This window comes from Pelecanus crispus, chromosome 3 (genome assembly GCF_030463565.1).
Source record: "Pelecanus crispus isolate bPelCri1 chromosome 3, bPelCri1.pri, whole genome shotgun sequence".
NCBI classification, from domain to species: domain Eukaryota; kingdom Metazoa; phylum Chordata; class Aves; order Pelecaniformes; family Pelecanidae; genus Pelecanus; species Pelecanus crispus.
Window position 1 is genome coordinate 3,696,592 of NC_134645.1, and position 27,641 is coordinate 3,724,232.

Genomic DNA, 27,641 nt, shown 5'->3' on the forward strand with positions numbered 1-27,641 from the left:
ATTGGTTCTATACACCTCTGCCCTTGAAAGGAATTATAAGGTAGACTAATTCTGTCTTGCAAAGCTTTTTCTGCTTGACTTTTCTAGTTGATTTCAATGTTAGGAATGCCCATTTCCACCTACGCCTCAGAAAACAAATTTTGCATTTGCATGGGTCATCTGCTTGCACAGAAACAGGTTTCAATACCGTGCTTTGAATCCAAGTGTGTCTTTGTTGGAGTTCACAATTAACCACTGCCAGAGCTCTTTGTATCTAGGGACTTTGTTTTTAGCATCCAAGAATTATATTGCTCAGAGACAAGGGGATGCTATCATAAACTCTTTTTGAAAAAGGAAAAAAATTTCTACTTGAGAAGAAATCAAAATTGTTACGTGTAGAGAAAGTTCTCTAACTAGGTACATGAACTGCCTGGTAACATCTCAGAATCCATATGTCCTCACATAAACAGGAGTCAAAGGTATTTCTACTACTTCTCTATTCTGTAAAGGTCACACAGTGTAAATACTGTACTCGCCACTGAAGAAAACAATTGACTAGTATGAATACTGACTTTTATGTGCACACTTTCAGATGGGCCTACTGGATAATAATTAAATTAAGGTTTCTGGCTCTTCCTAAGGTTGAGCTTGTAAATATCTAAAGATCTGGCTGATCAGAGAAGTTTAGGTTAAGTGTAAAATTGATCAAAAAGCAAACAAAGAATAACAGCTCAGTACTGCTAAGTGATAAACCAACTGCTAGGGAATGTGACTGGAATGACGCTGTAAAAGCCTGTTTTCATTTCAATGTATTTAGCATGGGACTGTCATTTAATTGTGTTATAATTGTTTCCATTTGACAAAGCGGGTTGAAGACTGACATGTCACATGCATTTGTATCTGTTGCATTTCTCTTTGCATAGCGAGAGAAGGATATAAAATGTGATCAAAAAGCAACCGAGTCTTTGTTACTAATTGGACACATTGCTCACTGGTTTTGTTCTGTAGATTGTACTGGGCTTTCAAGTTAAGTGGCTGATTATGTGACTTTTTGTGGTGGTGAGCAGTTCTCACTCACACGAATAGTCTCACTTAAGGAACCTTTCCTCCATGGGCCCTTTCTGTCAGGTACTGAGCACAAGCAACTTCCCTCAAAATTAAAATCAGCTGTTGGAGTAAACACATAAAGATTTCTTTGATGGAACAAGGATTTTAACCTCCCGATACCCTAATCCCTGCCATGTGACTGTGGCTGGGAATAAACAGCCACATCAGCCCCTTAGTTAATAACGTGATGCGTCCTTCTTAAATGTGTGAGCAAGGAATGATGGCTCCAACCTGTAATTTTGAGACTATCCATCTGTCACGGGAGAAAGCAAGCAGTCATGTCTTTCTATGTTAATTCCAGATGCAGGTTCTGTGGCTTTCATGACGTTATGGTAAAGAAAGAGGTTTGACTGACTTGGTATCCCATGTCCTAAACTGAGCTTTGTGCTGGTTTAATCAATTTTGCTATTAGTTTAGTTATGTTCAGGGTGGGAAAAGGGCGGGAGGCAAAATTTAGGTTTCATCCTTTCAGGCTTAAAGAACTCTGACCTTCATCCAGCAAAGCACTTAAGCAAATGAGCAACTACATATGCTTAATGTTAAGCACGTCATCAAATCTTTTGCTGGATCATTGCAAAAATCAAGCTTTCCTTGAATGAAAAGTAAAAGAAAAGATGATATGCTAGGAGGAGTGAGGTTTTTTTCATGTTTGGTATCATTTTTACAGACACCAAAGGTTTGTTAACTGTAAATTAGTCAAAAAGCATTGTCCAAAGTCTTCATTTCAAGGACAGAATTATTTATGGATAAGAACAGGGCAGCCTAGGAGTCAGTGGTGGTTAAAGGGATTAGTTTCGTGGACGTTTGTTTTGATACTGTGTTTACAGTACTGATGCTGGTGATCTGATTATTTTTATGTACAGTTGTGTATGTATCTGAGAGAGATATAACAGGGCATTTGAGTTTTTAGGTGGAGGTTTATTGTTTTGAACTGTATTTCTCAATTCGAGCAAGCTTTTCTCATTTTTCCTAGCACAAAAGACCTGCATCAGGTCTTAAGAACCACCTAAGCTTTGAGAGACATAGAAAGGATTGAACTTTTGTGTTCATCTGCTGGGACAAAAAGTGCTAAGCTTCACTTTGAAAGTTCATGCAAGTAAATACCCCCTTCTTTGTGATTTTTGTGTAAATTGCAAATTAGCCAGACTGCTCAGAGTAGGTCCAAGATTTTGTTCAAAATAGGACCCGAATGAATATTTAGAAAATCCTTATTTGCTGTTTCGAGCTCTTAAGTAAATCTTAAAATGAAAATTTTATATTGCTGGTTATATAAATTCCTCACACTACTGAAAACTAATTCAAAAACCACTGTACTGACTGTTGAATCAAATCATATCACACCCTGAAGGACAACACCATCACATTGTGTTGAAGATTCTCTCCCTTTATTCTGTGAACTACCAGGCTGAATTCTAACCTTTATTTTCTCAGAATAGTAGGAGTAACTGTATTTGCATATGCTGTTTTTACTGGATCTACATATGCACGAAATCAACTTCAAGATCAGTCCCCTGTTCTCACTGCATGCTAACAAAAACATATAAACTGCTGTAACATGCTTTTTTTTTTCTGACAACTGTAGAAGAAACATTGAGATAGTGAAGCATTGGTCAGAACGGGTCTTTTGTGTTGCCTCACAGAACCATGTTGTCTTAAAAGGATATTTATACAGTACAGTACAGGGCTGCTGTATAATGCCTGGTATATATTCTCTGTGCAATGCCAAAAATGTGAGGTGCTATGCTTTTTAGTTTTAAAAATGTCAAAAATGGAAATTCAGGCTATTTGACACTGCAATAATTTGCTGAGAGATGTCTGAATATGTAGCCCTTTCTGTAATTTTGCACAACAGTCTGGGCTGTAATATTGCAATAATTACCTAGTGAAGTCATAATTGAAGGGTAAAAATTGAATTTAGGGTCTACATAATTTAAACAGGACCAGATTTTACCAAGTATGACACATTTATGGTGTCTGCTATGTGCTTTATAAAACATACTAAATTTTAAGCCGATAACTCAAATGGTTCCTGAGGTATAAACTTGTGAAAAGTCACAATTTTGCATTGTGCTGAAAAGCCACCTTACAATACAGTGACTACCATAGCTCTTTAATATCCAGCAGAGTTCTCCTGCTGTGCTTTGTCAGTCGGTAGCAACATCCAAGTCTTCTTGTAAAAGTAATTCACACTTTTTTCACAACACTGTTGCTTTAATTACCACTGAACTCTGCTGTTGCTCAGACAGGCCTAGCAGGACCAAGAGAGGGTCAGCGCTGCAGTCACTGCAAAAGAAGCAAATGGCTTTTTTTCTTACTTTATTATTAACAAACCATCTTTGATTGAAATGCTCCTAGCTTCTGAGACCCAGTCTTGTCTCTGTGCTCTCTTGGGGTATTCATTATCAAAGTAGACCATGGATGTCAATCTGGAAAAACATCAGAAATAATACCTAAAATCCTAATCAGAAAACTTCAAGTGAAGACAAGACTTACATATCTTTTACATGCAAACAGATGATCAGATTTATCATATGTGCACATTGAATTTCTGATAGAAGCAGACTAGCTCATCAACTTACTGTACATTTTGAACATGTGGAAATGATTGTTACCCATTTGTTTGTAATTCTTTCTTTTTTTCTTCATGTTTATTTGATTTGTTATATCTCGTTAGAGCCAAAGACATTCATAGGAAGTACTGAAAGATGCTGAAAGACAAAAAACATTGTATTTAAAATTATAAAATACTGCTTCTGTAGCTTTGTCTCATGAAATGTTCCATATTTATATATCATCTTTCACAGTAAAGAACTGTAAAATAACCTTTCAGTACTGCAAACATCATTTTCAAACTTAGGTTCAAGTGTGTTTGTCTCACTGCTTACCTTAGAAGGTCAGGTTTGAAATTGGTCCTGTCCCTTATGCCCCTGTATGTGGGATGAAACTCACTGGGAGAGAAATGCAGCGCTTTCAGCATGGCAGTATTCTTCATAAAGTACGACATTACAACATTTTTAGAGTGGGATGCGAGTATGACTTCTACGTTCAAGGGAAATTGCAAAGGAGATTTTTAGAGTTGAAACTGAGTTAGTCAACATGAAACCCAGTACAGCCTGCCAGCCTTAACACTTATTAAAATATACCCTATGATCTATGAATATGATTATAGATGAGACCTCTGTTTCATATCTCACCTAAAAGATGATACTGCAAACTGATACCACACCACTTAACACCACAGTAATGCACTGATTCCTTTCTGGTTTGGAAAAAAGTGGCACCTGTTGGATTAACATTCAGTTAATTAATTAGATAGTGGTATCATCTATGGAAATACGCTGGGTTTTGCTTGGATTTTTCACAGTCCAAGAATCTGAATATTCTTCATTTCTGGATGTAACAAGATTAAAGCTGACTGGGTAAGTTATCTGTCAGTGCAATGCTCACTAATACCATGCCCTAATCAGGACTATTATTTTTAGTTGTTTGTCAGCCCTGTAACACCTTGACTTTAACTACAGGATTGACAGAAAACACCTCCAGCAATCATTTTGAATATACCTGCCCCAAGTTACCCTAAATATTTTTTCATTCTATAGTGTCTGGAATCAGGAGGGATAGGAAGTAGAGGTCTGAAAAAACCAAACAAGTGGGGGAAAGAAATGTGGTTTCAACGTGGTTTTAGCAAGGAGGAGAAAGACTTGGAGCAGCAAAGTAACACAGGGTGTTACGAGGGTCTTTATGAAAACACCATGCTGGTTGGGCTGTCATGCGTGAGAGGCTTCTGATTGTTATGTACAGTCACTTGGTAGTAAATGTTGGGAAAGCGATCTCTGAGAGTTTGTACATGGGATGGGTAGAATTGTCCTTTTCCTAAAAATCAGATGCACTTCAGGGGCAGGAGTCAGAGAGGAGCTGTGTGATCAGGACTCGACGCACGCGGCTGGCCCAGTGAGCGCTGTGGCTCACAGCAAGCTGCTGTATAATGTGTAGGGGCGTATGCCCCTTTCCCTCTCCCCACGAGCAGCGCTGTGTCCCCAGTCACTCCAGCTTGCTGTCTGAGGTACCCTGTGCTAACTGTTTGATGCTGGTTATGTTCCAGGCATAGCAGATCATCCTGCATGAGCATCAGTGCACAAGCATCTCCTTTGGAAAGGACAATTCCCAGTGCGATGATTCAAAGTGGTCCTTTCTTGCACACCTGTAAACAGGTATTCTGCCTGGCTGTTCAGGCAGATTAAGAAAGCTGTGATGGGCAAGATTTACTTTCCTTTGCAGCTGTTTAGCCAACGGTAGATTCTTTAAAGTCCTCCTTCCCAATATTGGGAAATGCATACTAGGAGGAGGACTTTGACTTCTTCCTAATGAAAACTGCACAATATAGTACAGTAAATAAAGTAACTGAAATGATAAGTATTTGACATACAGACTTGCAGTGATTTGGATACACGTGGTTGTGTATATCGAGGATAAAGACGAAAGGAGGGAGTTTCCTTTCTTTGTAACCTGCTCCTGGCAGATTCAGTCAGAAGTACCATTCTCACTTCCCTATCTCTTTTTCTGCAACTGAGTAGCAGATTGTTTGCTCTGCACAGAGACAGTTGCAGGAGGTATCACTTCCTACAAATTCTTTATTTCGCATTGACTAAATAAAAGCCCTCAGTCTTTTAGCGATTTATGCGGTACTAAAACCAGTACTGATCGTATGCAACAGTCTGTGTGGTTTGTTCAAGAGCTAACGTTCCTGCCCTGGCATGGATAAATGGCTACTAGAACCTGAATATAGCAATACCAATATTTGTTACTCTCTGGCCTGAAAGTATCTGTAAATTCACAGGCAAGGGATGCAGCTAAAGCTGTAGCTGCGCGTATCACAAATCCAGTAAAATTTCCTGTTCTTTCTCTCCCAGATGCTTACATACTGCTTATCTTTCCTCCTCCCAAATGTTTGGATGCTACACATGCTGAAAAAAGTCCTTGCAAATGCCAGTTGATCCAATGGGAAGTTATTGGGGGGGAGGGGGGGGGGGGATGGTGGCAGAAACAGAAAATTAAAATCCAATAGTTGGAAAATTAGAAAAGAACGAAAAAGAAGAGTATGCGATCTTTCACTGGTTAAAGTCCAGCAGTTATTTGGTATGCCCTGGAATCCTACAGTTGATCCCACAAAGGTGATGCCTTCGTCAAGATCAGAATATTGTGAAAAAAATAAACAAAAATCTGAAATAACATAGATGAAATAGAAAACCAAATGAATGCAGACTGAGAAAGGTCAGTGAGCCCAGTCGGGGGGGGGGGGGGAGGGCAGTCACAAACACCGGTGCCTCACGTACTCCAAGGCAGCCGAATGGAGAGAGGCAGCAGTAACCATACATTTTTGCTGTGGTGCAATACAAATAACAGATTACAGTAAGGAAGTGTAGATGCTGTAGCTGCAAGACACCTTTTTATCAGGGAAAGAACTCCGAGTTTGAATATCAGAGCACTGCTAAGAGTTTCTGGGGTTCCTGTGTGTTCAGCATCCAAGGAAGTACCTAGTGTGCCACTGAAAAGCTTGTATCTGCTCTTCCTCTAGAAGGAACTAACCTGCATCTGTTTGAAAAGCTGCAGCCAGAAGAAGGGAGGGTGTTGTCCTGTGGATGGTACACTGGCCTGTCACATTCTCTTACATTCCAGGACTTACATTACAGTCCAACATTTCTAGTTGCGCTGGGAAAAAACCCAATGTTTTAATTGACAGCATTTAAGAGTTGAGAAGAATTTAGACCAACTCTACCATATTGGTCAGAAACATCACTCAGTCTGTGCCAGGTGGTTTGATGAGTATAGAACAAATCTGAGTTTACAGGCTCTTTTTCTTTGAGATTAATCAAATCTGAAGCAGCATGAAACTACTGGCTCTGAGAAAATAGGTTAGACTGTAAAAACTGATATTGCTAGTTTTTGTGGTAAAATTTAATGTGAAGTAGGTGCATGCAGAAATAGTGTATATTTCTTAAAGACCAAATGCTTCCCTTTGGAATTAAAGACAAATACTTGTTGGCAAACTTTATTTTAAACTAATGTTCTGAAAGCAAGGTGGAAAAATGAAAGAAGCTAAAAGAAGATGATAACAACATCTCTCTGAACATGGTAACAATTTTAGCACCCTGCTGAGAATGAGAACTAGAAATCCAGGGTTTAGCAACCTGTTGTAGAACAGGCAGTGAATACAATTGCATCCCTAAAAGATCTCTGTAGGCTTCATCCTGACCATCTGACCTTATTGTGCAACAACTCCACTTGCCAGCCGTACCAAACAAACAGAGAAATACCTTACCCTTTTCAGGTTTAAGATAATATTACAGCTTGTGAATAAGATTCCCAGTATGTGGACATGACAACTATGTAAAACTGTAATTTAGGACATAGAGTATTCTCTTTATGCTTTTATGTGGAATTTCACTTTAAAGCGATGTAAATGACAGTAAGGAATACATTCACAGAATGTTAAAGCCTTCCCATTAAAAATTCTGGATGCATTTTATATTCTAATTCATGTACAGTCAAAAACCCTGATAAAATCATAGTACTGATTTGACTGCTGTACTTATCGTATTAATGAGGATACTTTATGCCTTTTGAAAATTGGGATATAGTCCATTATGTGATTGTGAATGATGTGATTGTATCACATCAATTTGTTATTCAATCCCACCCCTCCCTTCAGTCAACTTTGTGTATAGGAAAAGCCATTGGTGAGCATGCATGGAGGTAGGAAAAGCTACATTTAAAATTAGTCTTTTCTTCTTTTATTTTGTCACTTGTTAAACAGATTATATATAATTTTTCCAAATCCTGAAATATACTCAAACTCCAGAGGGGTATTCATAGAGGTATCCAAAAATCTCTAGAGGAGCACCAGCTAAGGCTGGCTGAAGGTAAGACTCAGCTAGGTTAACTCTCCAGCTTTCTGGGTGAGTGTGTAAAGTGGGGTTCACCTCCCTTAATGTTGGGCACATATCATATTCTAGGCTAATCCTCTTGGCTCTGTGTAGTCTCCTCTACAGGATGATTCACTTTGTTCTATGCCTGTCCCCTTCCACAGACTGTATAGGGAGTTGGGTTTCTAATTTGTATCTTTAGACAGGGAAGTTAGATAAGAAAAATCCAGCTCGCTATGTCTGCATCTTAAAAATCCTTTCTAACCCCTCCAAAATGGCAAGAGGTTAGGGACTGAAAAACAGCATTTCTATTGTTGACAGCATGTTCATGTGTTGGAACTGCATGGATAGTTTTAAATATTTTCATGTCTTCTCTTTGCTAGTCATTATTTGCTTTGCTTTTAGGAACACTGTTCTTGTGGCTTTCTCTCTGGCTATTTCTGGTTTTAAGTTTGTGGCAAATATTTCACCTTGATGGAAATAAAAACCCCTGGGTTTCCCATGTGTGGCTACTGTGAGTGTTTACGGGTTGAGTACAACTTCCTATCTCATATGATGAAGAGGTATAAATTCTCCAAAACACAATAGCTGAGGTATAGAAGTTCTGCCTCAAAGACATCTTGAAAGCAGCATTGTAACCAGAAAATTAAATCTGCATTCTGGTGTCTTTCCCTTAGAAGCTATCCATTAAATCATAGAATGGTTTGGGTTGGAAGGGACCTTTAAAGACCATCTAGTTCCAACCCCCTGCCATGGGCAGGGACACCTTCCGCTGGACCAGGTTGCTCAAAGCCCCATCCAACCTGGCCTTGAACACTTCCAGGGATGGGGCACCCACAACTTCTCTGGGCAACCTGTTCCAGTGCCTCACCACCCTCACAGTGAAGAATTTCTTCCTTATATCCAATGTAAATCTGCCCTCTTTCAGTTTAAAGCCATTACCCCTCATCCTGTCACTACATGCCCTTGTAAAAAGTCCCTCTCCAGTTTTCTTGTAGGCCCCCTTTGGGTACTGGAAGGCTGCTATAAGGTCTCTCCGCAGCCTTCTCTTCCCCAGGCTGAACAACCCCAACTCTCTCAGCCTGGCCTCGTAGGAGAGGTGCTCCAGCCCTCAGATCATCTTCGTGGCCTCCTCTGGACCCGCTCCAACAGGTCCATGTCCTTCTCATGCTGGGGGCCCCAGAGCTGGACGCAGTGCTCCAGGTGGGGACTCACTCTGTAATGATGGTCTCTGTCATTAACTTGTCACTGAATGTTATGTTCTTCTGATGCTGCCATCTCCACTCAGTGTCCTGTTGCTGCCTGTAGTTTTTTGGTTTTGAATATTACCTTCAGTTTTACTGCCCAGTCCGCTTTTATGTTTCATCTCTTTATAAAAATATCTTACTACTGATTTAAACTTCTCTGAGGTAGTGCTGCCACATGCTACAATGCGTGTCCCGGTGGAGGGTTTGTGAGAGCTTTGAAACAAAAATTACCAAGTTCCTACTATGATCTTGTACTTCTAATTTTTGGACTTGTTGATGCAGGAACATGACTTGAAGGGTTTATCAAAGTGTATGTTCTCTTGAATTTGACTGCCAGTGTTAAAGCAGTTTGTTTGTAATGGCTTTCTCGATTTCTTACTGTAGTACAAAGGAATATAATAGACTGCACATGTGTGCATACGCACACGCGCACATGCGCAGGCAGTATGAAATAGTGGAGTGTAAACATATTTTACTTTAAAGTGTACTTTTTTGGGGTAGAGGGAAGATATATTTAAAGGTCAAAGGGAAACATTAATAGTGTTAGATAAATTTTACCCTATTTAAGTTCAAACCCAATAAGAACTTTATACAATCTTTTGGACAAAGCCTGCAACGTTCTAATCTCTGCAAATCCACTCTGTACTGTTCACTGCTCTTCTTATTAATCAGTTCTACAGAGCTGTACTCTTCTCAGTACTGCTACACACACTGCATTTTTATTCTTCAGCTTCAGCTTGGCCTTTTCTATATTTTTGCTTCGTCTTACGTTCAATTACCCACAGCCTAGTTTTCAGAATAGGGTACTGTCGGTGGCTGCGTTTAAGCAACAGCCCATTATGTCATCTTGCTTCATATATTTTACTCTGATCTTTTTTAGGATGAAGCTCATTTGAGAAATCTTCCCTCTGCCTTTGGGGAGAAATTATTTGCCGCCTTCCGCAGGGCCTGAAATTTGCCTTCTCAATGCCTATGTTATTAAAAGAGCAAGCAAAGACCAAACTTATTTACATTGTGGATCCTGTTATTTTGTTAATCTGCTCTATTGTTGCAGTTTCAGGAATACCAAGGTATTCTAATTATTGTTGCTCTATTTATGGCTTTGATAATAGTATTTATTGTTCCAAATTCAATGTCTGCTTTCTTCAGAGACCTTTTGTATTCTTTGTAATACATGCTTTGGTATTTGAGAAGTCTGTCTTCCTTCCATATAGGTGAATTTATGACAAGCATTGATGAAACTAGAAGCTCTTTGCCCAGTGAAAGTTCTCTTTGGAAAAAATCCATAGCACAGAGCTTATGACGTGATGAAAGTCTTGGTCACTCTTTAGGGAACTGAATTTTAGACCTAGTCAGAACTGCCATGCTTTCTATGCCATCTTCACCATTTCATTTGAGTTAATTTTTCTGGCCAAGATATAAGGGACTTTTTTTTTTTTTTTATCATGAGCCTTCATAGGCAAGGGTGTGTTGTTAAAACCAGAATGTATTTATATATATTTTAATATATATATTTATATACTAAAAATACATGTATATCTACACACACTAATTATTTATATTTATCTCTAGGTAGTAAAAACACACAATTGCCTTCTACATATTTTTTTTTTTCATTGATGAGAGTTATTGTTCACCAACCAAATTTTTTCCCAGGCCTTTTTGTCCACAAATTCCATCAATGGCAAAATTCCTTCAGAAAATTGATGACACTATTTCCTTTTTAGTATCAAATTAGATTTCTTCCTACTATCTCCTGATCCCAAAATTTTTTTGAGCCATGTCTGCCATGATTTTTCTCCCAGAACTCTTGCTTCATCTTCTGCTTGGAGAACTGGAAGTACATGCCATATTTTGATTTGGTGATGGAGGCATATGTTGTTGTTGGTCATTTAATATAACTGTCATGTACAAATATTTAATGCCTAGGATTCCAGTTAAAGAGAAACTGAAACGAGCATAATCTATGCAATTGGCCAGCTTCTGTATTTAGGGTAAGGTTGTAACGTTTGTATTATCTTCAGTGTGGTTTCTGCAATGTATGTATACTGAACTATATACGGACATACAGATTTTAGAGCAGCAATAGGTACCAAAAAAGAAAGCAAAAATCCCAACCATGAAACTTTAGAAACCTTGTGCTGGAGATACAGAAGGATTTCACGGATATGATAGCCAAACAAATCCTTAGCTTTTAATAGTATAAAAAATAGTAAAAGCTGAAGTTCATGCCAGTCCTTCAAAATAATTGTCTTTAATTAATATTATTATTGATCATGTAGTAGGAGACACAGCCTGAGTGATACAAGGATTTCAAGGGAATGCTTTACAGCTTAATTATGTTTCCCTGGGAGATTTAACATAATTCAATTTATTTTCCCTCGTGTTTCATCAATCATTATATGAATAGAGAAAATATCTGAGCTTCATGTCTAAGTGAATTCCTGTAGATTCAAGAACTTTTGACAATGTACTGATTAGAGAGAGGAACGGAGCACACCCTTCTGTGGAGGAATGAACCTTCAAAGCCTCTAAGATGACAATAACACTGTTCTCCATTGTTGGTAAATTTTCTGAGGACAAACTGTGGAGGCATATGGCCTCTGTAAACCCAGTTCTGCTACAAGAAACACACTGAAATTGGGCCAATTAATTATTTTTAGCCAGCTATTTCTGAAGAGATTTTATTGTGCATGGAAGATGCACATGCATGTTCTTTTTGTTTTGCAGAAAGTACTGAGGAATTTAGCTCGTTTTCTGTACAATAGTCTATTATTGCCATAATCCGTGTCACAGAGTAAGTTATAGGTGGTGTTGAATCTTGCCGTTGCTCCGTACCCAGCAGGCTCTTCATCTCCATTTTGGAAGCTGCCAAGTTGTTCAGGATATTAATCACCTTTTATGGCAGGCTTCCAAAGCACCCACTGAAATGAAATAGAGATTATTTTTAGGGCAAAATGATCATCACCTGAGATTTTCTTTGTATGTAGCGTACTGGTATTCATAGACACATTTTATGCAAGGAGAGTCCTGCATTAAGAAAGTACACGTACTTTGCTAATACTGTTTTGGTACAAATCATTGCAGCTGGTTCTCTCTTACCTATCTTGGGATGCTCTTAATGGCTGACGAGCTTTCTGTGTGTGTGGGGGCTGTGAGCGGGCTGGAGGGGTGAAAGCAGCGCTGAACCCAGCCGAGGGTGCACGGGCTGTGTGACCGCGGCACCATCACAGGGCGGTGCGGGAGCGTCATTTACCTTCTTCGTGCACCTACTGCGCGGTCTGGTTAGCGATGGCAGGAGGAATTGGAGATCGTCTATTGCCAGGGGGTTAGATGAAGGAGCTTTTCAAAAAATATCAAATAAGTCCAGATCTGAGTCAGTGACTTTTAAAATGAAAGGTCTGCTCTGTTACCGTTAATGGGCAGGCTTTCATAATTCTTTGCTATTAGAGGACTAACTCCCTCTTTTCAAAGCTTCCTGAACCTCTCATTGTCCAGCATTTGTATCCCTCACTTTAATGAGTGCTAAATAAGAATTATATAAGTATTTCAATAATTCTCACTGGACAGTTAATTAAGCAGCACTGACTCTAAGGAGCAGTCAGCTATTACCTCCTTTTACAGACAAGTGCTTCCACAGACACAAAGGGAAGAGGTCAATTTAAAAAAAAAATGATGTGTGGATTAGTAATCTTTCTCCGTAATAAATGACCTAGCTAACAAGCTGAAACAGTGAAATAAAAACTCACCTTTTTTTTTTGTCCCCTCATTTTTCCGTTCCAATCTCTTGTGTTCCTTCAACCTTCTTTTATACAGGAAATGAATTCCCTTTAACTTTTTGGGGCCTGAATATTTTGAACTAAAGCTCTCCAAATTTGCTTCCCTCAGAAAATCGCGTGGGGCACAGCCCTGCCCAGTTCTTCATTACACATTCTTTTTTAACAGCTTCTGTTTTTTCTCATATTTGATAGATCCTACCACAAACTTCAACTAGAGTGAGTGCAGAGGACCATAATACCACTCTTACACACAAGGTATTTTATTAAGTCCAGCAGTTAAAAATGTACAAAGTTCCTTGTAATAATCCATTCATTCTGTTCTCGCCTGATTCTTGGAGTAAGCCTGCACAATTATTCAAATCCCAGCTTTTAGCTACAGCATACACCTCGCCATGGGGCTATGCCTCTGTAATCTTGCTTTGGTCTTGCATGTCAAATGGAATTAACTCCCATAAGAAATGTATGCGAAGACAACCCAAAGTGTCTAATCCTACTGCTGTCTTAAATTTCTGAAACTCAGACCTGTCATCTTTTTCTATAGCTTTGTTGAAGTTCTCACTTATGCTTCAGTCCATCCAAAGATGAAGTTTAGGGAAATTTGCATTTTTATATATTTTTCAGTTGTGCACTCCTGTGGTCTTTTCACGTGTTCCCTTTGTCGAAGTTTTTTTTTTTTTTTTTTGGAACTCAAGTCCTATTTTATACTCAGTGGAACGCCTGATGGAGGTGGATTCAGTTGCTTTTAGCTGGCAGTATACAAGTTTAAACATACAGAGCATTATGCTACTTGATGATGCTCATGCCACATGGGTGTGTGGAAATAATGATATCATTATGACTATACCTTAACAGCTCAGCCTAGCTAATCACAAAACCTAATTCTGACTCGATTAAATCTCAAATAGCATTGCTTTCTTCATGAATAAAGTGCTTGCTGAAATTAGCTTTGCTTAGTGTAACTATACTGTTTCTGTGTTGTACTAGAAGTAGATTAGCTTTCAAAGCAGCCTTTCCGATGTGTCTGTCTTCCACTGTTCTCTAGGGGGCATGCTTTCAAATTTCAACAAAAAATTGCTTACATTATAAATAATGAAAGGGAGGAAAAAGCAAAGCATTATCAGAGAGAAACTTAATTTTCCACTTATTCAATCAAATATCAACCAGATCTGATTAGGGGTGGCCAATTTTAGATGAACCAGGCAAAATACATTTACATAGGGGGTCCAGTTTCAACATAATTTCAGTAAAAAGCAATTACAAAATTATAGTCAGATAGAAAGCTGGTTCTTCTAGGTGTCTTGGCTAAGTGAGGTTGGGAGGGTAAAACTGTAACTTATTGTAGTGGATATTTAATAAGTGGTAAGCCACAGCACTCTCCACTTGAAAGTTAATTAAGGCCGTAGAATGACCATACTTGTACAGCAAATATGTTAATGGGTTAGCCATGGTAACTGTCACAACAAAGCCCAGCAAAAAATAATGGCTTTATGCATCATTTTTGCTGATCATTACATCTTTTAAAAAATGCTGTTGTATTTTGGTTTGCTCTGTTTCGTCTTCGCTATTTTGGGAAATAGTGTAGTAGCATTTAATTTAGGAACTGCTTAATGTCATTATTAGACACTGAGACTGGAATACTGAGGTGCAGAAAAAGGTTAAAATATTTGCTTATGTACTGGCACTATATAAACGTCAATAAATAGTGCATGTCAGCGAGACTTTCTCTTTATTTAGTATTTTTAGGCAGGCTGTGTGGCTTTTGGAGAGTACAATTCAGATCAAAAAGCTTGAGCTAGTCCTTTACATACAGTATTTCATTTATGAATGCACTTGCATTATTTTTGTTGCTGTTGAATAAGCAAACTCAGTGGCAAACAGGCTGTCGGTTGACTGTTCTACTTTAAGAGGATTAAATCTTAAATTTTCTTCCAAGAAGTCTCCTCATTCAGAACATGGTCAATTCTGACCTTCAGGGGTTGATTTTGCATGCTCAGTTCCCATGAATTTTGAACTTCTTTAGTAGTCCATGTGAGGATGGGACAGGGGAGTGTTTTGGGTTTGGATTCCCCCCTCCCCTCCCCAGCTCTGTAGCCCTTATTCCAAGAAGCTTGAAAGGCTTCACACTGAAAATTACTAAAATATTTTCTGTGAGGCATCCACTATAATGGTACCTCTTTCTTTCTTGTCATTAAACTGGTCAGGACAATCCTCAGAATTTGTAAATGGATATGTATCTACGGAAGTCAGATAGTGAGGGTTTTACTTCCTTGTACCTACTAATCTAAAAATGTAGGATGAAATTAATGTATGGACTACTGTGGTAGCAACATCATGTAGTCAGTAAAGGAAACTTTGAAAGGTATTTTTCAGTCTCTCTCTCTCTTGTTATTCTTCCTTAATATATTCCTTGATTACTTACACCATTATGGTGAGAAATCTGTTGAATTTTGCAGCACATTCTATTACTGTAAGGAATTTATACATATTTACTCATAGAAATTAATTCTGTGCTGAAACTTAGCATACATTTCTCTTGATACTGCTTTCACTATTAATCAGCTGCTGCTTTGCTCATACTTCTAAGGAAGAATAAACACCTTGCCTTTTTCAACTAAGGAACTCCTTCCTCAGGAGACATTCATATAGTTGTCCCTGGCTCTAGTCAGGAAAAGAATGTGGAAATTTATCAGTAGAACTCGTTGAATGTTTTTTATGATGAGACATTTTCCATCAGAAAATTCTGTTTTATTGAAAAAAAACTGAACCTCTCCATAGAAACAGGTCAGATTTTAACAATGTTTTTAATAAAAGCTAGCAATACCATAAAAATAAAAGGATTTTGAGAATGTCAATCTTTTAATTTTCTCTACTTTTGGAAGGCCTGGCTGTTTTTCCCAGCTTTAGATAGTCTCCCTGCAGCCACTACAGGCCCAACTGAGCAAGCAGCAAGGAGGCTTGTCCCAAAGCATGTATTGTCCCAAAACGTGTATTGTCCCAAAGCGTGTTCCCAAGCAAGGCTTGGGAAGAGTCTATCCGATTTTAGTCCTCTGGTGATCTCCTCACTGCTATGCTGTTGTCGGACACCTTGCCACGAAGTTGGAAGTAATGGGAGATGTCACTTCAACACTTGGCTGCCATGGCCTGTGGTAAAGGCACTGAGAACCTTTGCAGTCTGGGGACAGCCTGAGAAAAATGATGCCTTGTGAAGAGTTAACAGAAAATGAAAACTACCCTTCAAACTGCAGTACATGGAGAAAGTGATCAGGTTGGCAAATGATGGTACCTGTAAGTGGATGGCCCGTTAGGGGTAACTAAGAAACCTGGCTAATAGGAAAGGATCTTAAGGGAATATGTAATTATGAAGGATGAATTAAGTGGGAGAAGAATAAAAGTGTGTTTGGAGAGTAGAAACGATAGCAAAGCAGAAGGGGAAAAAGGAGTGCATGTTTCAAGCAACTGAAGAAAAACCAGAAAAAGAATGGTAGGGAGAGGTGGGAATATTCCCAGGTCGTCATGTCAGTGCAAGTGAGTAAAATAAGGCCTAGCTGTTATATTCCAATAAATGAGGCTGGTGTCAGCTTTGCTCAGTTAATGAGTGATACTGCATGAAATCAGAAGTTGGACTTAAACAAAGCTGCTTTTCTAGAAGCAGTTTTGAGTCACAGCATACGCACAACTGTGCAGCGTATGGGATGAATGGCAATTATACATGATTAATTCCTGGCCAGCAAAGAGCAGTAGTAAAAATGTGGAAATCTTATTTGAAATGGGAGAGTGATGCCTCTTTGCTAAAGTTATGGTGGTTTGGGGGTCCCTGCTTGACAAATGGGAACTGTTGCAGCGTATGGTAGCCCTTGCTGTTTGTCCAACCCCTAGCTATCCACCCACTGGGGTGCTCAGCTCGGCATTGTGGGTACCCCAAAACAATGCTGCTTTCTCTTAATGTACAGCAGTTCAACTCCTGAAACTCAGGTAGTTGAATCGTCCCTGCAGGAAGGCTGAAAGGAGGGAGACAGAGCTGGCTACAGGTTGTATCCCATTGTCCTGATCCTATTCAGTCTTGGGTAAATTTTCTGTTCTTCAAGCATTCTCTGGCTAACACAACTGTTCCAGATAGTGAACAAATTGATCAAGACCCCATGTGACATGGGAGACAGGAGCCTTGTTAGCCAAACCTAGATGCCTGCGAAGACCGTGACTTTGTTTCTCCTCAGAGATTGCTTGGAAGCGCTGCAAAAATTTCTCATTCTTTCCTTTCTTCCAAATTGCTCTTCTAATAGAGGTATCCCAGGCCTGTTACTGGTCTTATTCAGCAGTTAGCTGAAACCATGGGCACAGACCACAAAATGTTACGGGCTGTAATTTCATTACTATGTCGATATTGCCTATCCCCTCGGATCACCTTCCTCTCTGATATTGTGTCTTGGTGAAGCTGAGGCATAAATGAAAAGCGGCTGACTTGAGATTAATGTGGTCAAAGCAACTTTGATGCAGGTTCATGGGCAGAAGTGTTTGATAAACTTGGAGGCACCATCTCAGCTAAAGACCTCTGCCCAGTGATCAGCAGGTTGCTGTGTTATTTTTTGCAGCTAGAATACCTGCTTCTCAGTTCGGCTTGCAAAACGATTATGCTGTTCTCTATCAAAAAATATCCTCCAATATGTGACTAAGCTAAGTGGCTATGTTTGCAAAAGCAGGGACAGAAGGCGATTCTTTGCAGCCCTGAGTTTATATTGGACATAAACATAGATGGGTGAATAAAATTAAAACCTGTTGCTGTCTTTGGAGTTCTTCCTTCATCACCCTTTGAAAGTTTATGTCGCATACTTTATGAAGTCTCAGTGTTCAGACAAATTGCTCTCTCTGCACAATATAGGGTAAGGATACCATATACTTCCTCCCATATGTGTGTCTCTTGTCTAACTGAAAGCTCTTTGGGGAAGGTGATGTCTCTTAATACAGGCTCCGAGACCAGTGTCCCACTTTTGCCTGAGATCTTGAGATGCCAGTGAAATACGAGTAACAATTGCAGTCATACATGAATGATACAGTTCTGATTTTTTTTTTTAAAGTGTTTCGTTTTACTGTCTCATTCAAGAGCAAGAAAGCAAAAATAGGACATTTTAAGGAAATGTTGCATAATCATGGACCTTAAACGCCTTAGCACTGAGCCCATTGCTGAAGGAGGTTTGAATATGAGCAGTACTTTCTCAAGAGATATGCACGGGACACTGTAGGGACAGGAGAGACTGATACCTTGATCAAAGTTGTGTTTTGGTTTCAGATGACTTGGGAATTCTTCTGGAAGTTTAGCGTTGCAGAAATGTATAATGGGACTGTTTTGTTAACTCAAATACTTGTATATATAACTGTTGATTCTGTGGTTCCACTTCATTTTAAAATGGAAGATGTAATGCTAGCATCCCACACTGGAAAACTTTAAAATATATCCAGTCTTCCTGAAAAAACATTTTAAAATAATCCCTTATCTTGTTTTCAAAGAATTCACACTGCAGAACCAGCTTCAGGTTGTTCTGAAGGACAGAATGCATCCTGATTAATAGCTTGAATGAGAACTACAAAACAGTTTCCCTAGGGCTAATAATTTAGACAATTGAATTTTATTCTCCATAAATACGTCAAATGTCCTAGACAAGTGGTAATGCCTCTGGTGTCTTCTTTTTGCTGACTACATCCTTCCTGGTCCTTACACAAAGACCTCTGAAGAATGTGGCTGAGGAATGGAAAGATGCAGGGAACTTAGGCAATAGTATATTTGTAAAGCTATCTACCAAAAGAGAAAAATGGTTTTCTTTGCAACTGCCGTGCTCTCGTGCATTCTGTGCCTTCATCTGGCTGAGAACTTTTTAGTTCAGTTTTTGTGTTGCTTTCTTGTGTGTTGAAACTTTTTCAGTAGTGTTAAGTCACCTTATTTTTTGTACTTTTGCCAGGGCCTCCCCACCCCTTCCCACATCAGCTCCAGAGCTGCAGATTTATTCTGCCCATTATCAGTTTCTGAGTCAGTTTGGGTGACCTTGATTCCAGCTGCAATTTTGTGACTTCTGTGTCACCGCTTCCCTTTTCTTTGTGTTTCCCTTCTCACCCTTTCTCTGCCTTGTCTGTTTAAGACTCTAAGTCTCTACTTTTCCATAGGATTTTTCCGTACAGGATATAGCCTGGGGTATTATTGTTTAATATTCTAATAAATGTGTGTGTAAGTGTGAAAGTGTGTGTGTGTGTGTGTGTCTACAGTACCAGAAATATCCTAAGTCCTTTCTAGGCATGTGAGAAGTCAGTCCTTTGCTTGAAACTGCTTACAGCTAGAAAGTCTGCTCCTGCAATCCAGCACGTTGTGCTGAGTCCTGGTCTTGATTGGAGAGCTCTAACCACGCACATAGGTTTCTCTGTGCCATCCTTTTGCAAAAGCAGTTGCTGGATGCGCAGTAGTGCAGAAAAATGATAGAAAGCAGCAAATGTGTTGGTTTGGTTTTTTTTTTTTTTTTAATTTGGGGGGAAAAAACCCAGCAAAAACCAGTAAAACAAAACCAAAACCGCGACCTTTGTCCATATGTATTTTTTTATTCTTACGGTGTTGCCTACTTGTTTTCTTTTTATTTAGCTTGTTTGTTTAAAAACGGCCTCGCAAACTTTTGCTTTGATTCCAAGTTGGCTCATTTAGCGCGACTCTCTAAAGCTTGCCTTTTATCATGTATTGCTTTCTTGATTGTTTAAACTCTTGCTGCTCCAGTATCTAAATGTATGTGCATGGTCTTAAGATGATGGTCTCATTTTCAAATGGGAGTATCAAAAACGCTTAGCAATGTGCTTGCAAAGTGATTTTAAATCCTCTGATAGAAGCTATCTATTATAATCGTGCCAAGTACTATTATTAACGTCTTCAGCCTCTCTATTCTGTTTTTGCTCAAGCCATGCCCAAGTACAATTAGCTGTTTGTTTGACCCACGTTATAACATCAGCTCTCCGTTATGATAACAGTGGACTGACGAAGAACAACACATAATCTTCAGATTTAATGGGGCAGAAGACTGCAAAGGGCCAAACTCATCTTGATAAAATGCCCTGAAGTCAGCAACTTTATGCAGAGGTGGATCTGGCGCAATGTGATTTCTATAGCTGTATCTAATTGTTGCATGAAAATATAGCGCAAATATCAATGACATTGCAGCAGATTAGTCATAAACCGCTGTTGAAGATCGTAAATACTGTGGGGGAACTCAGCATCACAATCTCTGTTGTCTTTAGGGGAGCCAAAATTATTTTATCCTGTCTGTTGGTATGCATGCAAATGAGAAATGAAGAATTCGAGGAAGAGGGAACATATATGCACATACTTCTCACCTGCTGTGCTGTTCATCAGTAAAATTATGTATGCAGGGACTGTTGCTTTTATAAGGTCATTGGTAGCTGGCCAATATAGTGGCTCATCAGTGGATGGGCACAATACCGAGGACACCATAGCGCACCGTATATACTAATTTTCTGAATAGAACTGTTGGTATGATGCCCTGTAAATGCAATTGCCTCTTGTCTTATATGAACTGTGTTTGTAGACTATAACTTGCAAATGCATCGCATTCTGAGATCCTGTGGCTTAAAATGTATATATTGGTCCAATAAATGGCATTGCCTTATCTATTTTACGCTTCTACTGAATGCAGAACATGTGCTGCTAAGAAACAAAAAGGACGTGCATTTATTTTCAGGCATAGGACTTTGCAACCACTTGGGAAGAATATTCTTGATTGAGAACCGAAACATTCCATGATGCTTAACAAACCTGCAAATTGAAAAATCAACATCTGCCCTGTGTAGCAACATAGCAGGAGAAAGACCTATAGCCTGAAAAATTCAAAATATTCCTTAAATTATATTTCTGTGCATTTTCAAAATTACTACTCTCTGAATCAAAAGTCTCAAGCTGTTTTTATCTGAGAGCATATGTTGTGTCGATAGACAATATCTCAGCCTGTAGTTGTACGTGAAAAGCCCTGCTGCATAACATAATGGACGGTCCTTTGAACACGAAGCTGCATCTCAGTGAATGCTCCTATAACAATATTTTAAAATAAATGATATGCATCATTAAATCACTGAGGATGACTAACTCAATTGTAGAAACCCCACAACTCCTGCAATCACAGTTACAGTTCTTATTTGAATATTTTAGTTTTCACCTGGGCAGCCAATGGAAGCGAGCAAAGCGCAGTCCGCATTCAAACAGATGAAGGCACTGCTCTAAAAGAAACGGAGAGAAACCTGTGATTATGTAGTTACCGTAATGCTGGCTGCTTGCTTAATGTCTGCGTGGGATTTTTTGCCGTTTCCCTTATTTACATACCACAGACATGTCTTTATATAAAGTTACTTTAAATAATTTATTAGATTGATCTTTTCAAAATTCTGCTCAGGCTAGGTGTCATTAGGAAAAGTTATTTAAACTTATTTAAAGGTTTGTGCCTGAGTAGGGCATTTACCTGCCTCACTGCTGATATTCTAAAAATACCTCCATGTCCATACTATTATCCATTCTTCACGTCCAATTGCTCTGTTATGGTAATAGTCAGAAGCACACCATGTAGTAATTACTTACAGCTGACTTAAGAAAAGAATATTCAACTCCCCCACTGTTCCACTAGAAGGTCTTTATGCACTATTAACTCATTCCTGTTTATTAATACTCTACTGGTAATTCTGGCTGCTGCTTTTTAGGTTTGTAATAGGAGGACTATTAAACAGCAATTATTGACCATATGGGTTAGTGAATATTTGTGGTGGTTGTTGGGTGGTTGTTTTGTTGGGGGTTTTTTTATCCTTTTAAGTTGTTTTTAAGGAGCCACATCACAATATAGTGGTGCAACTTTACATCTGCCTGGGATTAGCAGCTTTGGCAGCATTCCCCACCTAGAAAATGCAAATTCCATATTTCAGAAATATCAGCGGAAGCTGTGAAAATACAGAACAATTTAAAAACACATGAAAACACTGTGCCAGACAAAGTGAAAATCTTTGTCTTTTTTTTTTTTTTTTCCCCCCAGCACTATATGGTTTGATCTTTTTTCTTGTCTGTCCGTCTTTCTGTTTCTCTTTCTTTGACATTTTCTTCAGTTTTTAGGTCTTGTCCTAGAATTTAGAAATGGTCAAGTGTAAATTTCAAGCTAATACAACTTCTAGAAAAGTGTGAATTATTGCACTTTTAAGAACTAGAAATCTGCCTTCCTCAGTACGCTTGCCTAGTGAGAAGATTCAGGAGAGACAAAATTACAGCAATTATCTCTCAAATAGCTGGGCTGAAAAAAAGGTGTCTTCCTCCCCTTTCCTCTCCTGCTTTTTTTCCTTGGTTTTTTTTATCCTCTTAAAATCTAACTGCAGTTCCTGCCTTTGCCAGCAGCAATAGCTGTCACTTGTGCAGGTTTGTAGCGATGACTTCTTTTCCCAGTGCAGAGCACTGGGAAGGCCAAACCAGCTCGCGGTTTTGGCATCCACTTACGGTGAGAAAGTAAACCAACTGGAAGATGGGAGGGGGACACAGGGTTGCTGTAAAGAGAGTGAGGTTGAAGGAGGATGCAAAACTTTGGTAGGGAAAGAAGATGGAGCAGCAATAAGAAAGTGTAAACAGAAGTGTGGGATGTGGTATAGGAGAAAAAACGTGAATTCTGGAAAAAAGTCAGCACATCCTGGCTGCAGCGGGCAGAACACGAGGCTGCCGGTCCAGGCCCCATTATTTCTTTTCTCCTTGTGCCTTATAAGACAATTCCATCAGTGTGAAACAACATGGCTTTGGGAGCGTTGGTGACTACTGGTGAATTCTGTGTGACATAAAAAACTCTATTCTAAACAAAAATGATTTGGTAGGTGAGTTGATTTTCAGTACAAAAGCACTGTGCTACAAGCAAATATTTTGCAAAATATGTTCTCATTTCTAAATTCTCTTTGGGATTGTCTCTAACACTATTGAAGAAAAGTCAAACTTTCAAAACCAATTACTTGTATTTGCCACTGACTCGGCTTTTTTCTGGAATTTTCTTAATCCTTTAATACTATTCTTACACTTTCTTAGTTCTCCTACTTGTGTGTGTTTAACTTGGATTATGAGTCTCAGCTGTGTCCGTGTGGTCTTCGGAGCTGATGACCAGTAACAACTCCATTTAGACATAATTTTGGGCATGGTTGTTTCTGATGATCACTGCATCATTCAAAAATCTCTGTGATACTAAAATAACTAATGTAAAAAATAATTAATTTGGAATTTGAAATCTGCTACTTTATTGCTAACAAAACACTCTGATGTTTCTTTTTATTTTTCTTTCTTTTTTTTCTTCTTGCTTTTTTAAACCCCCCCCCCCCCCCCCCCCCCTTTTTTTTTCTTTTAAGTTGAAATGCTTTCTTGGACTAGGAAAACAAATTAGAAAAGATGGTTATGTATGATGTCATCACAGAAATAGTTTCTAACTTAGTTCAAATATTAACAAGTTACATTCTCATGATTTACTGCTTGACCTGTTAAGATACAGGGGTCTTTAGTGCAATCACATATATACCAGGCTTATGCAGGCATGAAAGTGTGCTAACACCATACTAGAAATAATTGCATAACAGCAACAACAAAAATCTGTGCAGCTTCTGGGCTGTTAAAAGCAACATAGAGGTTCTCTTCTGTTTACACCTATCATACCAGAATGCCAAACTGTCATTCATTCTAAAAATAAACATCATGTCATGCAGTCTTTTGTTCTATATTGCTGCCTGAGTTTTCATTATAAAATTCACGTGGGGTGTATTACACCAAAGGCGTTCCCTCCTTCAACAATTATTGCTTGGAAGGTGTATATTTTTTCATAAAAGCTGGTGCACTCGGTGTGATGGCTTTTAGGCCCTGAATGTCGCAGAGAGCCGTTTTCCCCAGATGGCAAAGCTAAGAGAGGAAGAACTGAGGGGATGCGCCCTTGGTAGAGAAGCACGGGACTGGTGTAAGGTGGGAGGTCCTTGCTCATGGACTTTACCCCTACCTTGCCTGAAATAGCTGCACGACACTGGTAGGATTCTGTTGAGTGACATTAGACAAGGGGGCAGAAGGTATAAAAAGGTGACATTGAATTTATTGCTTAGAAATATGGGCTAGTTAATTTTCTTTGTGTGCCTGGCATCTTTGCCATGCTGCTGGATATTTTTTCTTGTATACCTTGTTATCTAAAATCGTTGTTCAGATGGATAAGTGTCATTTCAGGCTTGAAATAAATGAAGAAGTGGGAATCCTGAGTGAGATGGCCCCTGACGCACTGCAGGGCTGCAGTGGGCCTCCGAGTATGGGCCACATGCAAAATTTACATTAGATTGATGTCAGAGCCATCAGGAGACTGCCACAGCTGCCGGGCTTGACAATGTAGCATTGAACATCAGAGATTTGTGAGGAAGGGCCTTACCTCTGAACCCCAAAAAGAGAGCTGAGTTTGCATCAGTTAAATGGCTCAAGTCTCTCATCCATGATTTAAACCTGCCCTGAAATAGTCAATTATATTCTAATATAAGAATGTTCAGAAATTTTATTTTTACAAGCTAAAATTACAGGTTAAAACTGACTATGCTGCTGATACATAGGTTAGTCAATGTGGTAAATTAGTAGAGCATGATATTCTTAGAGAAAGTGGAGTGTAGGAGCAATCACTGAACATGCTTAAAGACAAATGTTGTGCGAGTGATTCAGCTCTTCTCGCTGTTGCAGGGAAGAGAGTAGAGGTGCACCACTTTGTCAGTTCATCTCCTTAACTGATAATATATTATTTATTACAAGGATTTGGTTTCTTAAGCCTGTCGTCTTCTTTTCTTTTAAGATATCACTAACTATTTGATCTTGAGGGCTTATTTTTTATGATGATTATTATGTACAGGTATGTGGGGAGGGAAGGATTTTGGGCTCCAGCAAAACCCAAGCTTTTTAACATATGGAGTGTCAGTGTTTTCATCTTGTTTTGGCACTTTTAACACCTCATGCTGATGGTGTGATTGTGGTTGGTTCAAGTACATCTGGGGTCCCCTGTAGCCCTGCTTTTCAGGGGCTTTCTGACTCTGTTGTAATTTGTTTCTCCCTTTTCTGGTATAACCAAGCATGAACTCTCAGAGTGAGATGTAAACTGATATGCCATCTGTATGTTAAATGATTATGTCTCACCTTAAAAACCCAGTGTTAGCCAGGCTTGTTGTGCTGCACAGCCCCCTCCCCCCCGCCGCTGTGGCCCCTGTGCTGCCCCTGCCTGTCTCTCTCACACATATGTGTGGACACACACACGTGTGCATACCTTGGGGATACAGCTTTTTTCTTGAGGGCACCATGTGAAGCTGGTAGAGTGCTCTGGGCTTGTGTTTGCACTCACGTGAGCACGTGGATGCCGTGTCTCAGAGCACAAGCGGCTCCTCCTTTCATGCCTGAAGCAAGCTGTGTGAACAAGGAGCAAGAGGCGAAAATGGACCAAACAGCTACAGAATACTTTCAACCCTGTTTTCTTGAAACCTGCAGAAAGCAGCTATACCTATACCACCAGAATATGGTTTTAATATCAGTTACACTATGTTTAAAAAAAAAAAAAATAATCATGGCATGTGTCACGTTCTGATTGAGCTTGCCCATCAGGAGCATGTCTGAGGGAGGAAGAGCAGCAGAGCGCATTTCCCACAGAAGTACGTGTGAGGGGAAACCCCAGTGGCTGGGGCAGGATGGGAGAATTTGGTAGAACTGCTGCTGTAGAGCAGCAGACTTTGTGTTGCTGGAGGTATGACTGCAGGTGTTCCATCAGCTACTTAAATTGCAGATGCACAATGACTTTTCATGCAGTAGCATACTTATAGGAATGAGGATAATATCAGACCTATTGGATACATTGAGAATTTAATTTTCTGTGGCTAAAGCTGTTGGAAAAGGAAGTGTCCTGTTAAGATGCTGGTTTTCCCATCCCACCTCTAATATCCAAGTAACATTTTACAGAAAAAAGGTAACTCCTAGTGACATCCAGCAGAGGATAGCCTCTGTTGAATCAGTTGGTCTTATGTAGCAGCTTTTTTTTTGGGGGGGAGGGGGCAGTGCTGCTTTGCTCTCGTCATCTGACACAGTGCTTGTTCTTGTTCCTCGCATGGTCAGTGGGGATGAGTGAGCAGCACGGGGTCTGCTGAAGGAAAAGCAGAGGAGACAGTCACTTCAGACTGGGACATATGGCGGTTCTACTGTGACGCTCCTGGAGCCTGTTAGCTAAACTGCTGTAGACACCTTGAATTCATTTGACAGGATTTGAATGATAACACATGTTTTGTTAAAAAAAAAAAAAATCACAAATCAGCTGCTTTTTTATTTAAAGAAGTAAATTTTGAAATAAGACCTGTTTTTCTTTTAAAAAAAAGCCCCAACCAACCCAACCCCCAAAACTTACTAACCAGTAAACTAATGAAAATATTAACATTTAACCTTCTTCAAGTTAGCCAAAGTATCTTAACAGAGGGCAGGTGCATTCTTGACATTGCTGGTGTTATAGGGTAGATTCTTCTTCTTCTTCACATGTGTCAAATGTTTAGAAGCAGCCTTTCATTTAAAAGGAAAGGAAGTCTTGTAGAAAAAGTGACTTGTAAGGGCTCAAATAAAAAAATAAACAAATTAGACAAGAATAAACTTGCTGCGTGGTTGGCAATCTGAGAGTAAAACTGTCATGACTTTGTTCAGTTCCCAAAAAGGTAATCTGAGTATGTTTGATTAAAAGAATTGGACTGTCTCATCACCTGAGCTAGACATAAGAAGTTATAAAGAATATTAAATGAAGATGTAGCAATATGACATATCCCCATTTTTTTTCTCTCTCTCTGCCCCTTTCTCACCAGACTGTTGATGAGAACAGAAGAAGGAACAGATGGTGGCACCAAATTCTGCCCTGGAGTTGTACATGGTGCAAAAAGCGTTCCCGTGCGGAGAAGCAGATAGCGCTCCTGCAAAGTGTAAGTGTCTGCTCTGTTATATTCCTTTACAAAGAAACCCCACAACAACAGCAACAACAAGTAAACCCCCTATGTCTCTCTTAACTGGAATTTTCAGGAAATTCCTTCCTAAATGTTGTTTTGAGATCAGAGAGGAGTACCTGCTTTTATGACTTGCTGTGGCCATTCAAGATCTACACTTCCTTCCCTGTCTGCCATTCCACCCTTTTGTCCTTCCTTGCACTGACTGAAACACCTTGGGTTCATTTTTTTATAAGTTTTGATAAATCTTTAGTAACAGATTTTGGGTTTTGCAGCTTAACGATATCGAATCCTTTCTAAGATTTATTGTCAGTTTCACTTTGACCTGGGGGTCAGAACTTAAAACGTTTGATGGAATTTGTTGCAGAATCTGGGAATGTTGTGAAAGTTGCTGGTTTTGGTTTCTTTTTTGCTCTAACTAGAAACTATAGATTTTAAAAAATGAAATGATAAATAATGTTTTCTTGGGTGTTCAAAATATGATGAGTGTGTGTGTTTCATGAACTTTGGTTTCTGGACAAACCTGGTTTGTACTGTTCCTGGTAAAAAGATGCAAAGACAATCCAAGGTTTTCAGCTTTTAGAATTTTAGAA